Source organism: Sycon ciliatum, chromosome 1 (assembly GCF_964019385.1).
Source record: "Sycon ciliatum chromosome 1, ocSycCili1.1, whole genome shotgun sequence".
Classification (NCBI taxonomy): Eukaryota; Metazoa; Porifera; class Calcarea; order Leucosolenida; family Sycettidae; genus Sycon; species Sycon ciliatum.
Window position 1 is genome coordinate 7,445,483 of NC_088643.1, and position 13,537 is coordinate 7,459,019.

Sequence of the window (13,537 nt, forward strand, 5' to 3'; positions counted from 1 at the left end):
ACAGAATGGTTCATGTAAACTCAACCCGTCTTATAATTGATGTTGGATTTCAACACGAGATGAGTTAGCTAGTACACTGCTGGAGTAGAGAGTAACATGAGGGTACAGGAGAATGGCACTGGCATGGCGCAGGGAGTCGTAAAAGCCCAGGAGAGGACAAGGAATGCGCGCACGCGGACGATGTTTGCCTCGGCCAGAAAGTGAAGCACGCTAGGCCGGCGTGGCCGGATCTGCTCGATCCACGGCGCTGTGCTCGCCTTCAGGGCAGGGAGTCCTAAAATACTAATATTTTACAACTCGTTGTTGACACCATTATCCGAAACTGGTGGCGAAGGAAGCATAAACATGATTGTGTGTCTGTCTGTCAGACTCAGTACACAAGGTACAGGGGGTGGGGAGTTGAGTGTGTGTGTGGGGGGGGGGGGGGAGGCGTGTGTATGTGCACATGTGCTTGTACTTTTGTGTGTGTTTGTACAGTGTTTGTGTGCGTGTGTGTGTGTGTGTGCGCGCGTGCGTGCGTGTGTGCGCATTTTTGTGCACAATTCCGTTATGAAGTACATATGATAGGTTTACCTTTTGTACACTCGCCAAGACTTCGGTTAGATTCACTGAGAACCTTTCTGGCCAACCTGGAGGCTGAGCCTTCCGTTTCCTAAACGGCTAAAGTCACCGCGTACTCAGTATACGAGTAGAAAAGTGTTGAAATTATCAAGATTTATAAATAACGACCTGCAACCATGTACAATGTAGATAGATAGGGAACACACATTGATTGTTTTTAAAAGAATCCAGGCAATATCATGAATCATGGTGGAACGAGTGCGTAATAATGCTCTATGTTGCGTTTTGACGATGCTGAAGGAAGGGAGCCGTTGCGATTCACTCACAACACACGCACAGAAGTCCACTCGACTGCAATTTAAGTGCAATTTCTGACACAAATTCATAACGCCACGAGTACGAGGAAGCTCAGCGGATCTCCACAAGAACTTTCGCCCATCACCTGCAATGGAATATGGGCTGTATGATACGACCAGCGGCTTATTTTTATTTTTATTTTATTTATTTTATTTTTTTACTATTATTCACAAACCCAACTCGTAAAATAAATAATTATGTGGACAAAAACAAACAGCTACTGAGCAGGGGCTGCACAGGGCAGCAGTGATGGTGAGGTACCAGGGGCTCCACCGACCAAAGGTCTCGGCTTCAATGCCACAAGCACGCACCAGGAAAAAGAAACAGAAATGTAAAGCAAAGCTAGATCTAGCTATGGGGAAGTAGAATGGGTAAAAGTACCGGTAGGTGTTTAGAAAAATAAAAACAAGATGAAAAGACCTGAAGTATTTAAAAATTCGACGAGGAGACAATAATTTTAATATGACAATAAGTAGGACGAGCTGAAGCGACATGTGGACTACTTTATTAACAATGTAAGCGATGGAGACGATGCAAGAAACAACCTATAGGGTAAGGAAAAATACATGTAAGAAGAAAAAGTGCAATGGAAAAAAAAGATGATTCAAACAAGTTTTCGTACAACACTCTTCAGGAATCACCGTTGTACTAAAGAACAAAATGAGAACAAAGGAAATAATATAGCGATCAAGGTAGGGTGACACGATACAATGACAGCACTGGAATATCGAGGTGCGATTTCTCACAAAAGTGTGCAGAAAACAAGGGTATACAAGTAAGAACTAAGCGTGACAAGTGTGTATCAGCAACAAAAACAAAAAAGTGAGAACGAATGATAATAATAACAATAATAAACAAGAAGTTGGTTGCTCCAACGAGGAGCACACGCTTCTTGCCGAATTTGACACTTGACTGACTCACGACTGCCACCCGGAGCACACCAGGAGCACGTCGCACCTTCCGCTCGGCAAACCTGAAAGAAAGCACCACTCCCTGCTCAATACACAGTGTTTCGGGGAATTCACCCCTCATCAGTTGAGCTTGAGTAAGCTGAGGAAGATTGTGCCTGAAAAGCACCACTTATATACTGCTCTCCAGGCCAAACCATCACCAGGCCGGGTGGGCTGCGAAAAAAACGACGAAAACCTACGGAGCTCAAAAAAACTCAAACCTCTCTCTCTCTCTCTCTCTCTCTCTCTCTCTCTCTCTCTCTCTGGACGATGACGAGACCAGTACGATATTTGACAAAGCGGTCTAACTACAATTCGAAGCAGCAAAGCAGCACACCACCCAACTTGGATTGTTCATAAAATTTATGAACAATGATATTTAATATCAAAGATAAGTAAAGAAAGGGGAAGCTTTGCGAAAACGAATTGTTCAAGCCAAAAGCCAAACTCCTACTGTACTCCTCATGCACGACATTGTGATGGACTAGTTGACTTCAAAACAAGTTGTTTCACACGACGTACGTGCGCTTGCCTTCCCCTCTGTGGTCTTTTCATAACCTTGAACCTTCCAAGTTGGAAGGCTGTCGGTTAGCGCTACGGAGATGTGTTGAAGCTAGGTGTCAGGATGTCGAATGCCTCAGTACTCTGTCAGTTTTGTGCCTAGGTATTGCACTTTCTGACTGTATATAGTATCCAGTTACAGTGATGGAGAGTTACTCTTAACTCGTATCCATATGTCCCTTTTCTTTTCTAAATGATTTACAAGTTTTCTTTTAGAATACTGGAGATCGCTACACAGGAAGAAACGTACGCGAAGTGAATATCAAACAGACGAAGAATAGTTTTCTCGTTGTGCCATAGGCTCTGGCGATAGCGTCTCTATCGATACTGAAGTAGACACTGATGCATTGATAAATTTGGACCAAGATGAAGGAGCGGCTATAAACAGAAAGAGCTCGTTCTAAAAGGACTGCCTTTGCCGAGTCCAGCTCAGGAGGCTCGAAAAGAACTAGATTTTCTCATTGACTCAGTACCAAGTCGATTTAGACTTCTGCTGCTCCAGGAAATCTAACAAGCCAGCAGTAAACATAATAGGAAGGCACAATAGAACAGGTCAGCCACGGCAATCATCACAAATAAGTCCACAGACCAGCACAATAATAAAGCGCAAGTATACGCCATCAGGCAATCGCAAGCACTAACGAGTTGAAACTAAACTTTCAAGCGAATGTAAAAGAGCTATGCATGAAACAATAAAAAACTTGTTCCCGTATGTCACATGACTGCATGCCAGGGAGTCGTAAAAGCCCGGGAGAGGACACGCCACACATTCCCAGAAAACATCTTTGCCTCGCGCTGCCGGGGAACGCTGCCAAGGAACGCTGTTGCGAGGCAAGGAAATTATTATATCCGAAAATTGTGATGTCTTCTTGAAATACTAATTGGGACATTCTCCGATTTCTCTTAGAGCACGGAGACGATTGCTCCGTCGAGTCTTCTGATCTCTATTTTCATCCTCAATTCTTCCAGCTGCCTCGCTCATTCTCTCTCAGTTTATCGAAGTTAATTTATTCTGAGGCGCTGGAAATGCCTAATTGTACTTCAATTTTATTTGAGTTGGGGTGAACGAAATGAGATTTGTGGAAAATGACGCCACTTCCCGTGTTAGCCGCTGGTCGTATCATACAGCCCATATTCCATTGCAGGTGATGGGCGAACATTCGTGTTGAGATCCGCTGAGCTTCCTCGTACTCGTGGAGTTGAATTTGTGGCAGAAATTGCACTGAATTGCAGTCAAATGGTTGTGAATGTTTGAATTTGTGGCAGAAATTGCACTGAATTGCAGTCAAATGGTTGTGAATGAAACGAGATTGTGGGAAATGAAGCCACTTCCCATTCCTGACAGGCTGCTGTCGCAGCGCCCACACAAAACACGTTTTCAGTCATTCAAGACAAAGGTCTACCGACACCTGAGAGACAGCAACTGGTACTGGGCAACAGATTCCCTGTAATTTTTCGAGCCCGTCGCTTGCCGGACCCGCTAATCCGCGTACCTGGCCTTGCTCAGAGTGCTCAGCTGTGTTTTGCATACATGGAAAAACTTGTTATGATTCTTTTCTTTTCTCTGCTTATTCTTTTACCAGGCGTGGGCCATCCCCTGGATTATCAAAATGGGTGCCTTATTATTTTTCTGTTTTTTAGCTTGTTTTCTTTACACTTCTTTGTGCGAGTTTCGTTTCAGATCTATTAAAAAAGTTCATACGTTTTGGTTGATGAAGTTGGCATGTACATCAGTCCAAACACTGATAATAAACAATCTCTTTTCATCTTAATATGGCAATAAGTAGGACGAGCTGAAGCGACATGTGGACTACTTTATTAACAATGTAAGCGATGGAGACGATGCAAGAAACAACCTATAGGGTAAGGAAAAATACATGTAAGAAGAAAAAGTGCAATGGAAAAAAAAGGTGATTCGAACAAGTTTTCGTACAACACTCTTCAGGAATCACCGTTGTACTAAAGAACAAAATGAGAACAAAGTCAAAGGAAATAATATAGCGATCAAGGTAGGGTGACACGATACAATGACAGCACTGGAATATCGAGGTGCGATTTCTCACAAAAGTGTGCAGAAAACAAGGGTATACAAGTAAGAACTAAGCGTGACAAGTGTGTATCAGCAACAAAAACAAAAAAGTGAGAACGAATGATAATAATAACAATAATAAACAAGAACATTTTAGGCCACATGCCACGTACTGCTCTTTTCTCTCCGAAACTCAACACTTGCAAGCCAGATATGAAAGAAAGAAAAAAATCATCAGTCACACCACCGGGACTCGAACCAGGGACCTTGCTATTCGCGAGCAATGCTCTAACCAACTGAGCTACAGTATGACTCTTATCCACAGTGATGGTAAATCTATCCTTCCTCGATCAATCAATACCTGGCTTGCATCATACTGGCAACTCACACCAATCAAGAGGGCCCTCGGCCATTCGCTTGATATCATGGGGAGCGCATCAAACTATGTCCACTGCGAGCAAACAACAAATTGCAATTTCAAATTTGGACTTCACGGAGAATTTTCAAAGTGTTAGGACATTTGAGGCCACATGCCACGTACTGCTCTTTTCTCTCCGAAACTCAACACTTGCAAGCCAGATATGAAAGAAAGAAAAAATCATCAGTCACACCACCGGGACTCGAACCAGGGACCTTGCTATTCGCGAGCAATGCTCTAACCAACTGAGCTACAGTATGACTCTTATCCACAGTGATGGTAAATCTATCCTTCCTCGATCAATCAATACCTGGCTTGCATCATACTGGCAACTCACACCAATCAAGAGGGCCCTCGGCCATTCGCTTGATATCATGGGGAGCGCATCAAACTATGTCCACTGCGAGCAAACAACAAATTGCAATTTCAAATTTGGACTTCACGGAGAATTTTCAAAGTGTTAGGACATTTGAGGCCACATGCCACGTACTGCTCTTTTCTCTCCGAAACTCAACACTTGCAAGCCAGATATGAAAGAAAGAAAAAATCATCAGTCACACCACCGGGACTCGAACCAGGGACCTTGCTATTCGCGAGCAATGCTCTAACCAACTGAGCTACAGTATGACTCTTATCCACAGTGATGGTAAATCTATCCTTCCTCGATCAATCAGTGGCATGTGGCCTCAAATGTCCTAACACTTTGAAAATTCTCCGTGAAGTCCAAATTTGAAATTGCAATAAACAAGAAGGTGACAAAACACATTTAGGCACAAGTGAAAAAAAGAACATTATTTGAACAATTTTAGGGTAATAACACTATCTTTCTGGACACACAAATTCGGCTTATGAATGCGCTGACAAACAGCTTCCAAAACTTGTAACTGCAAAAGATAACCATGACGAGCACGGCACAAAACAGAAAAACAGGAATCAGAATAAGTACGACAACAGTCAGTACTAGAAACCAAATGATTGTATACTGAAGACTTGTTATTACGAGACGGACGCACACAATCTCGACTCACGCGCACACCCTCACACTCACTCTCACCCTCACTCAGCTCACCTTCTCCCTCACTGTCCAAATCAGAACCTGCTCCGTCATCCACAGCGGTTTGACTCTCCTCCTCACTTGCATCGTCCTGCGTCTCACCTTCACCACCCACGCCAACCGTGAATGCCGTTGCCTTCATGTCAGTCGTCGTCCTTTCCGATTGTTTCCTTTGTATTTTTACCGTGAATTCATAGGTCCGGTTGTAATCTGCTGTAGATCTCCGTGGTCTGTCATTTGCTGCTTTGTTTTGTGGATTAGTTGTTGTTGTTGTTGTTGGATGTGAACCTGGTGTTGTTGTTGGATGTGAACCCTCCACCTCAGTCATGTTATCTACAACTTCGAATGCCGACATTGTGCTAGTCGGTATGTTGGTAGGACTGTTCAGCACCTGAACGCACGTATCAAACAACACACTCCACTTCACATCCTTCCACCCAGTGCGCAATCTGAGAGGCCCAAACGCGGGAGGCCCAGGAAAAACCCATCACCTACACGGCAGGATAGTTCCTTGCCGCTGTCTGCTGCTCCCCCTCTGACATCTGTGTTGGACGGGCTTGAGCTTGGCAGCTCTTTGGAGGTGCGTGCGGAACCGCCATTGGTGCAGCCCTCGGGTGTGCCTAAGTCTGTGCCTCTGGGTGCTTTGCATGGGGCTGTGCCTCGAGTGATGACAGCACCTCTGCCTCCCCCTGACCCTCCTCCTTCGAGGTCTGTGTTGGTGGGGAGCACCCGCGGCGGTCGATTTGTCCCACCGGAACCAGAGCTGGATTCAACAGAAAGACCAACAACCATGGCTGCAACAACAACACCAGCTTCACATCCAACAACAACACCAGGTTCACATCCAACAACAACAACAACAACTAATCCACAAAACAAAGCAGCAAATGACAGACCACGGAGATCTACAGCAGATTACAACCGGACCTATGAATTCACGGTAAAAATACAAAGGAAACAATCGGAAAGGACGACGACTGACATGAAGGCAACGGCATTCACGGTTGGCGTGGGTGGTGAAGGTGAGACGCAGGACGATGCAAGTGAGGAGGAGAGTCAAACCGCTGTGGATGACGGAGCAGGTTCTGATTCGGACAGTGAGGGAGAAGGTGAGCTGAGTGAGGGTGAGAGTGAGTGTGAGGGTGTGCGAGTGACTCGAGATTGTGTGCGTCCGTCTCGTAATAACAAGTCTTCAGTATACAATCATTTGGTTTCTAGTACTGACTGTTGTCGTACTTATTCTGATTCCTGTTTTTCTGTTTTGTGCCGTGCTCGTCATGGTTATCTTTTGCAGTTACAAGTTTTGGAAGCTGTTTGTCAGCGCATTCATAAGCCGAATTTGTGTGTCCAGAAAGATAGTGTTATTACCCTAAAATTGTTCAAATAATGTTCTTTCGTGTAGTGTGGCAACGTTGTTGCCACTTGTGCCTAAATGTGTTTTGTCACCTTCTTGTTTATTAACTTAGAAGTTGCGACTTCGGCGGTAATGTCATGAAGTTGGTTGCTCCAACGAGGAGCACACGCTTCTTGCCGAATTTGACACTTGACTGACTCACGACTGCCACCCGGAGCACACCAGGGGTGAATTCCCCAAAACACTGTGTATTGAGCAGGGAGTGGTGCTTTCTTTCAGGTTTGCCGAGCGGAAGGTGCGACGTGCTCCTGGTGTGCTCTGGGTGGCAGTCGTGAGTCAGTCAAGTGTCAAATTCGGCAAGAAGCGTGTGCTCCTCGTTGGAGCAACCAACTTCATGACATTACCGCCGAAGTCGCAACTTCTAAGTTCGTATTGTTGTCCCTCACGCGGACGTGCGACTAGTTGTTGGAGGTGACAGCGTTGTGAATAGCTATACTGGCTCTCAACGTCTGTTTAGCACAACTCCATGAGCGACTCTGACTCACGCTGCTACCTGGGGCTTCACGAGGTGTTTGTCGCGCTGGAAACAAAGCGTCTCTGTAAGTTTGTATCCAGAGTGGCCGCGTAACTACTGGACACGATGGGCTCAGCCTCCAAAAAAGGTGGCAGTACCCCTTTCGGCCAGCTGAAAAATGGCCAAAAAATGAAAATTCGAATTTGGAGGTGTTTATAGGCTCATTCGATTCCTGGAGTGCTGAATTTTCCAAATATGTAATTTTTTCGCCAATCAACCTAATGACGGTTGGGACATTTCAAATTTCGAATTGAAAAATCGAATTTTGGAGTACGCAATGCGTACGGTACGCACTGGGTATGATAGAATTTTTTTCGTTCGTCCATCATCTCCCGATCGTGGCCGCCGCGCCGCCCACCCCCACATTGCTCTTGGTATTCACCAGGTACACGGGACCGGTTTGCTGCAAGTTTCCTGGTTCATCGTGCGAGAACGGCCCAGTAGTACAGCGCGCAGTGCGTACCTGATCGCGCGAACAGCAAGCGCGCGGCCGTCATCATGCATGGTCATGATCATCTGCAGTTTTCAACAAAAAAATTGCAGCTCCTTTGCTGTTTGTCTCTGATCTGCAGCTGGGTAGATCTACGAATTGTCTCTTCTCTTTCCAAACCTGTGCTCCTATGGGAAATAAAAGGAAGAAGTCCCTTCACAATCGAGCAAGGAAGCGGCAGTTCCATGGAAACCAATTCCAGGCTGTCGAGACTGAGCATGCAAGTGGTGAGAATTTGATAGAGAACGCATCAGCTGACGGCGACGAGCGTACAAGTGTTTCCAGTGATGATTCTACAAATCCATGGAGCGAGGAGGAAAGGGAGTTGGCGAGTGATGTCCCCTGCTAAATCGAATGCATGTATGTGATCTACAGGTTTCTGTGCACTTGAATATGTTGTGTTTCATCTGGCGATGTTTGCATGATGCATGTAGCACCCTGTTTGAGTCCTTTTTTGCTGTCGTGCCCTCAACTCGCACTCGGGGAGGCCAAAGCAACTTGCTTGTGGTCCCACCTGCTAGCACTGCTCGTTCTGCTAAGCGCCTAACGCACGCTGGAGCCATTATGTGGAATAGATTGCCACCAGCAGCAAAATGTTCAAATAGGTATTTGGATTTTAAATCTCAAGCCTTGTAGTATATATTATCAGCGACATAGGTTTTCCAATGCTTACTGGATTGATATCTGTTCGTTGCAACCAACCTTCCGTCATTTTTTCCTTTCTCTTTTTCTCTTGTATCTCCTTTTTTTTTTTTTTTTTTTTTTCCACAATATCCTTTAACATGTTATTCACAGTGGGTCCAATGTTATTAGGCATTTTGCCTGTTTTGATTTCCACTATAAATAAAGTATACAACAACAACAACATGAAGCCGGAGGAGTCATCTGAGAGTGAGGGCGATATCGATGACACTTTGGAGCGTGGCAATCGAATTTTCAGCTTGTCTCAGTTGCAGAATTTATTGCACACAGCTGCCATTTGTAATTCTTGCAAGAAAGGAAAGCTATTGTTGACTGAGAGCGCTTGTGCCGGCCTAGCATCAACAGTGGAAGTGACCTGCGATCACTGTGGCAATGTTACCTCGTCACACGCTGTGGAGAAGGCCACACATCATTTTGACCTGAACCGAATGAGTGTGCTGGGCATGCGGATGCTTGGCAGAGGACGAGAAGGATTTAAAAAATTGTCAGCTTTCCTACACCTGCCGGGACCAGTCACGAAGAAATTTTTTCAACGTCACAGCGAAAAGCTTCACCATGCGGCCAAGGCTGCAGCCCAGCAGAGCATGAAGCGTGCTGCTTATTCTGCGCTGACGAATCGCACCGCCAGCGGAGAAACGTCACCCGCCAACATCGCTGTCAGTACAGATGGCACCTGGATGAGAAGAGGGTACTCATCCCTGTATAGCGTACAGTCTGATGTGGAGGTGCTGTCTCGTCACTGCACTCGCTGTACTGCCAAAGAAGCCCGGCTTACCAGTGGCAAGCTTTCACAGGCTGATTTTGATGCATGGAAAGTGACGCACACTGCTGACTGTCAAGCCAATACTTCCGTGTCATCACCAGCTATGGAAGCAGAGGCTGTCAAACTGCTGTGGAGTCGCTCTGAACAGAATAATGGCCTGAAGTACACAAGCTACATTGGTGATGGGGATTCGAAGGCCTACCGCAGTGTATGTCAGCTAAAGCCATATGGTGACACGAATATTGATAAGGAGGAGTGTGTTGGCCACGTTCAAAAGCGTGTTGGCCACAAGTAAAATTACTTACGTACTCTGAAGCAGAAGTGTGGGTCAAAGCCACTATCTGATGGGAAGCCCATTGGCGGAAAAGGAAGATTGACTGGCAGCAAAATTGATTCTCTGCAGAACTATTATGGCGCAGCAATCCGCAGCAATCCCGGCTCAACATCAGGTATGGCTCGTGCTATCTGGGCATCAGTTTGCCACAGCGTGGAATTCCCAGACCTCACAAAGCGACATCAGTTCTGTCCAGAAGCCAGCACGTCATGGTGCAGATATCAACGAGAAAAAGCCCAGTCCAGCCACAGTGAATTGCTGCAAGCACAGGTGCAGTCTCTTCCAGCAATACCATACCACTTGTTGTGTTTGAAGAAATGAAGCCACTGTACATGCGTCTGACTGACTTAAAGCTGCTGGAACGCTGCACCCGTGGCGCCACACAGAATGTGAATGAAGCCTTGAACTCCATGATTTGGCACTTATGCCCAAAAGAGATGTTCTGTGGCTCACAGACTGTTGAAACTGCTGTGTACCTAGCAGTGTTGCTCTTCAATGAAGGACATGGGAGCCTGGCTGATGTTGTGCGTCGCATGGGCTGTTCAGTGGGTGCACAATTGAAGAAGAATCTGGCTATGCTCGACCAAGACAAAGAGTACCACAGAAAGAGGAAGATGTCAGACAAAGAGAAGAAAGCAAGGAAACACCGGAGAGCTGTGAAGAAGGGCTTCGAGGACCACACGAAGGAGACGGAAGGCGAAACATATGCTGCCGGTGGGTTTTGAAGAGTCCCTTTTTTTGCTGATTTTAGGCCTATTTTCATGTATAGCGGCTGCTGTGAGCCATCATATCTCTAGATTGGTGCATCACACTGCCACAATGTAGGGCATTTTTCCTATCTACACCCAATTTCCAAGGTGCTGAACCTCACATCTGTACTAAGAAACTGACCATCTTATGGCTTGGCTTGCTTGAAGATTTGTAAGAACTTTTGCCGTTCCGTTAATTCTACTTTTGGCTGTTCTGGGTGTTCCTTCGTGTTCTCTCTTTCACTAAAATTTGAGGTTTGGCACCTGCCTCTACCCATAGTACATCAGCACAAGCATGACTGCCCCTGTTGTATAGATTTTTCTGCCTGCCCTTGTGGCTCGAGTTTTGTAGATATGTGCGATATGCCCGTCTTTTTTCTGGAAACTGATTTTACCATTTTTAGCCATCATAAAGCTCTAAATTTTCTTGTGCGCATGGCCAGATGCATTATGAGACCATTACCAAAGTTTCACTGGGCTATGACCTGCCAAACTGGACTTCTGGTATCTCTCGCAACAGGTAATTTAAAGGGGTACTGCCACTTGAGGTCAATTGATCAATTGATGTGCCAAGACAAGAAGACAACAACAATATCACAACCACAATAAAAAGTCATTATGTATACAATAAATGAGGAGGCCAAGAGTTTATGACCAATAAAAACTACTATAAAAACCGAGGTCCCCCGAGGTTTTTATAATTAGTTTTTATTGGTCATAAACCCAAGGCCGGAGCATTTATTGTATTTAGAATCAACCATTAAAAACTCCTACTCAATCTCCAACAACAAAATTAGTGGACAACTGTTATTTGTGTTGCTATGACAACTCGTGTGCTTGACGAGCATTTGTTGTCATTGGTTCAATTTCTTTTACTCTTCATAGGCTATCAGATCATTTTCCTTATTCGGTCTATTTATAACCAGTATCTACAATGAGAGTGAGGTCTGTCTCCATGGTTACCGGTGTTCATTTCATAACTATAGCCACTTATGCTTGTTAGACCTTATATGGAAGGCCCATTCTTGCATATTCCAACAGCAGCCAAGGGAGCTAGCTCTCTTGGTTATGCGGACTGGGTCCGATCCTAAAAAGCTGTTTTTATGAACTGTTTTTATGAACTGTTTTTATTGGATAGGATATGATTATGTTAAACGAGAGAGCTTGGAAGCTCAGGCCCTGCGCTATGCTTTGTTGACTACAGTCCATTTCAAAACTATAGACGCGTACCTAGGCAAAAACCGTTATGCCAGCATCTATACCACATAAAATCTGTGATCACTTTGTGCATAAATTTTTCCAAATTGGGCGTCTGTTATCCAATCCTTTAGAAACTATAATTATGAGAGTAATTGTGGAGCGATCCTGAGCAATATTCCGAAAACTATTCTCAAAAAGTTCCAGCCAGATTTGAAATATTTCAAAAACCCTACGCGTCTATAGTTTTGAAATGCACTGTAGCTCATCGTGCATGTTGTTAGAACTGATGGAAATGTTTTTTTCCTTTGATTAGCTACATCATTGTATTGCAAAAATGTTTCAATGAGTTACTGAAGTAACGTCTTCTGCATAGTTATGGGACCGGCGCTGACTCTGCCCATCACGGGCGTTCTGGAATCGACGGGATGTCTGTCCTGACGTTTCCTGGGACCGGCGCTGACTCTGCCGATCACGGGCGTTCTTCTTTTTCTTATTATTATACTGACGGCAACTACCATCCATTCTAATTGCATTTACTCGTCTCCCTACTTCGTATTTCTTTCCAGAAAATCTCCCCATACAGCAGAGAGTCGTTTACATAATATGCCTCCCTGCTATACATCTACATGACTGTATACACGTTATAATCATTATGCTATCGACCTACTGCGATTCCCGGGCTGGTCGACAGGCGGCCCAGCCAGCCTGCTAGTGGGATCTCGGCCTCGCACACAAATCCACACAAAATGTTACTGCACTGAATGCATTCCGCGGATACACTTCGCATATACATGTATACTCATTCTCTTGATGGTACCGTACTCTTGATGGTACGGGACAGGTATGGGATAGCGCCAGGCATGCCGATGGCACAAACAAACAAAAATATTGTGTGGCCAGCTGTATTTGTTGGTACGGTACGGGACAGATACGGGATAGCGCCAGGCGTGACACAAACAAACAAACAAACAAACACCAAATTAAAGCTGTGTGGACCCTGGCTAGCGCCAGACGTTACTGAAGTAACGTCTTCTGCATAGCTACGGGAATAAACGAGCTTTCTGTCAATGGGAGATTGAAGTTAAAGGGGAAGTTAAGGCAAAAATTAAAATTTCACCAGTTGTAGTCTTCGGGGTGCTGAGTCGAATGGTCTTGGTCCGAGAAAGCTGAGACGCTCCCTTCCTACTTGAATCCCAATCGAACTCGCGCACTTCCACCGAAACTGGGTGACTGCGCCCTACGAGATGGGGATTTGTATGCAAAATGTCACTAAAAGCGCCATTTCGTTCTTATAAAAGCACGGATGACCGCGATTGGCCCATATGTTGTAGTCTTTTGGACGCTGAGTCGACTGGTTTTGGTCCGAAAAGGCTGCGATGTAGCGTTCCTCCTTTATTCCCAATCGAACATGGTTGAACAAGCGGTCACGTGCTCCTGCGTA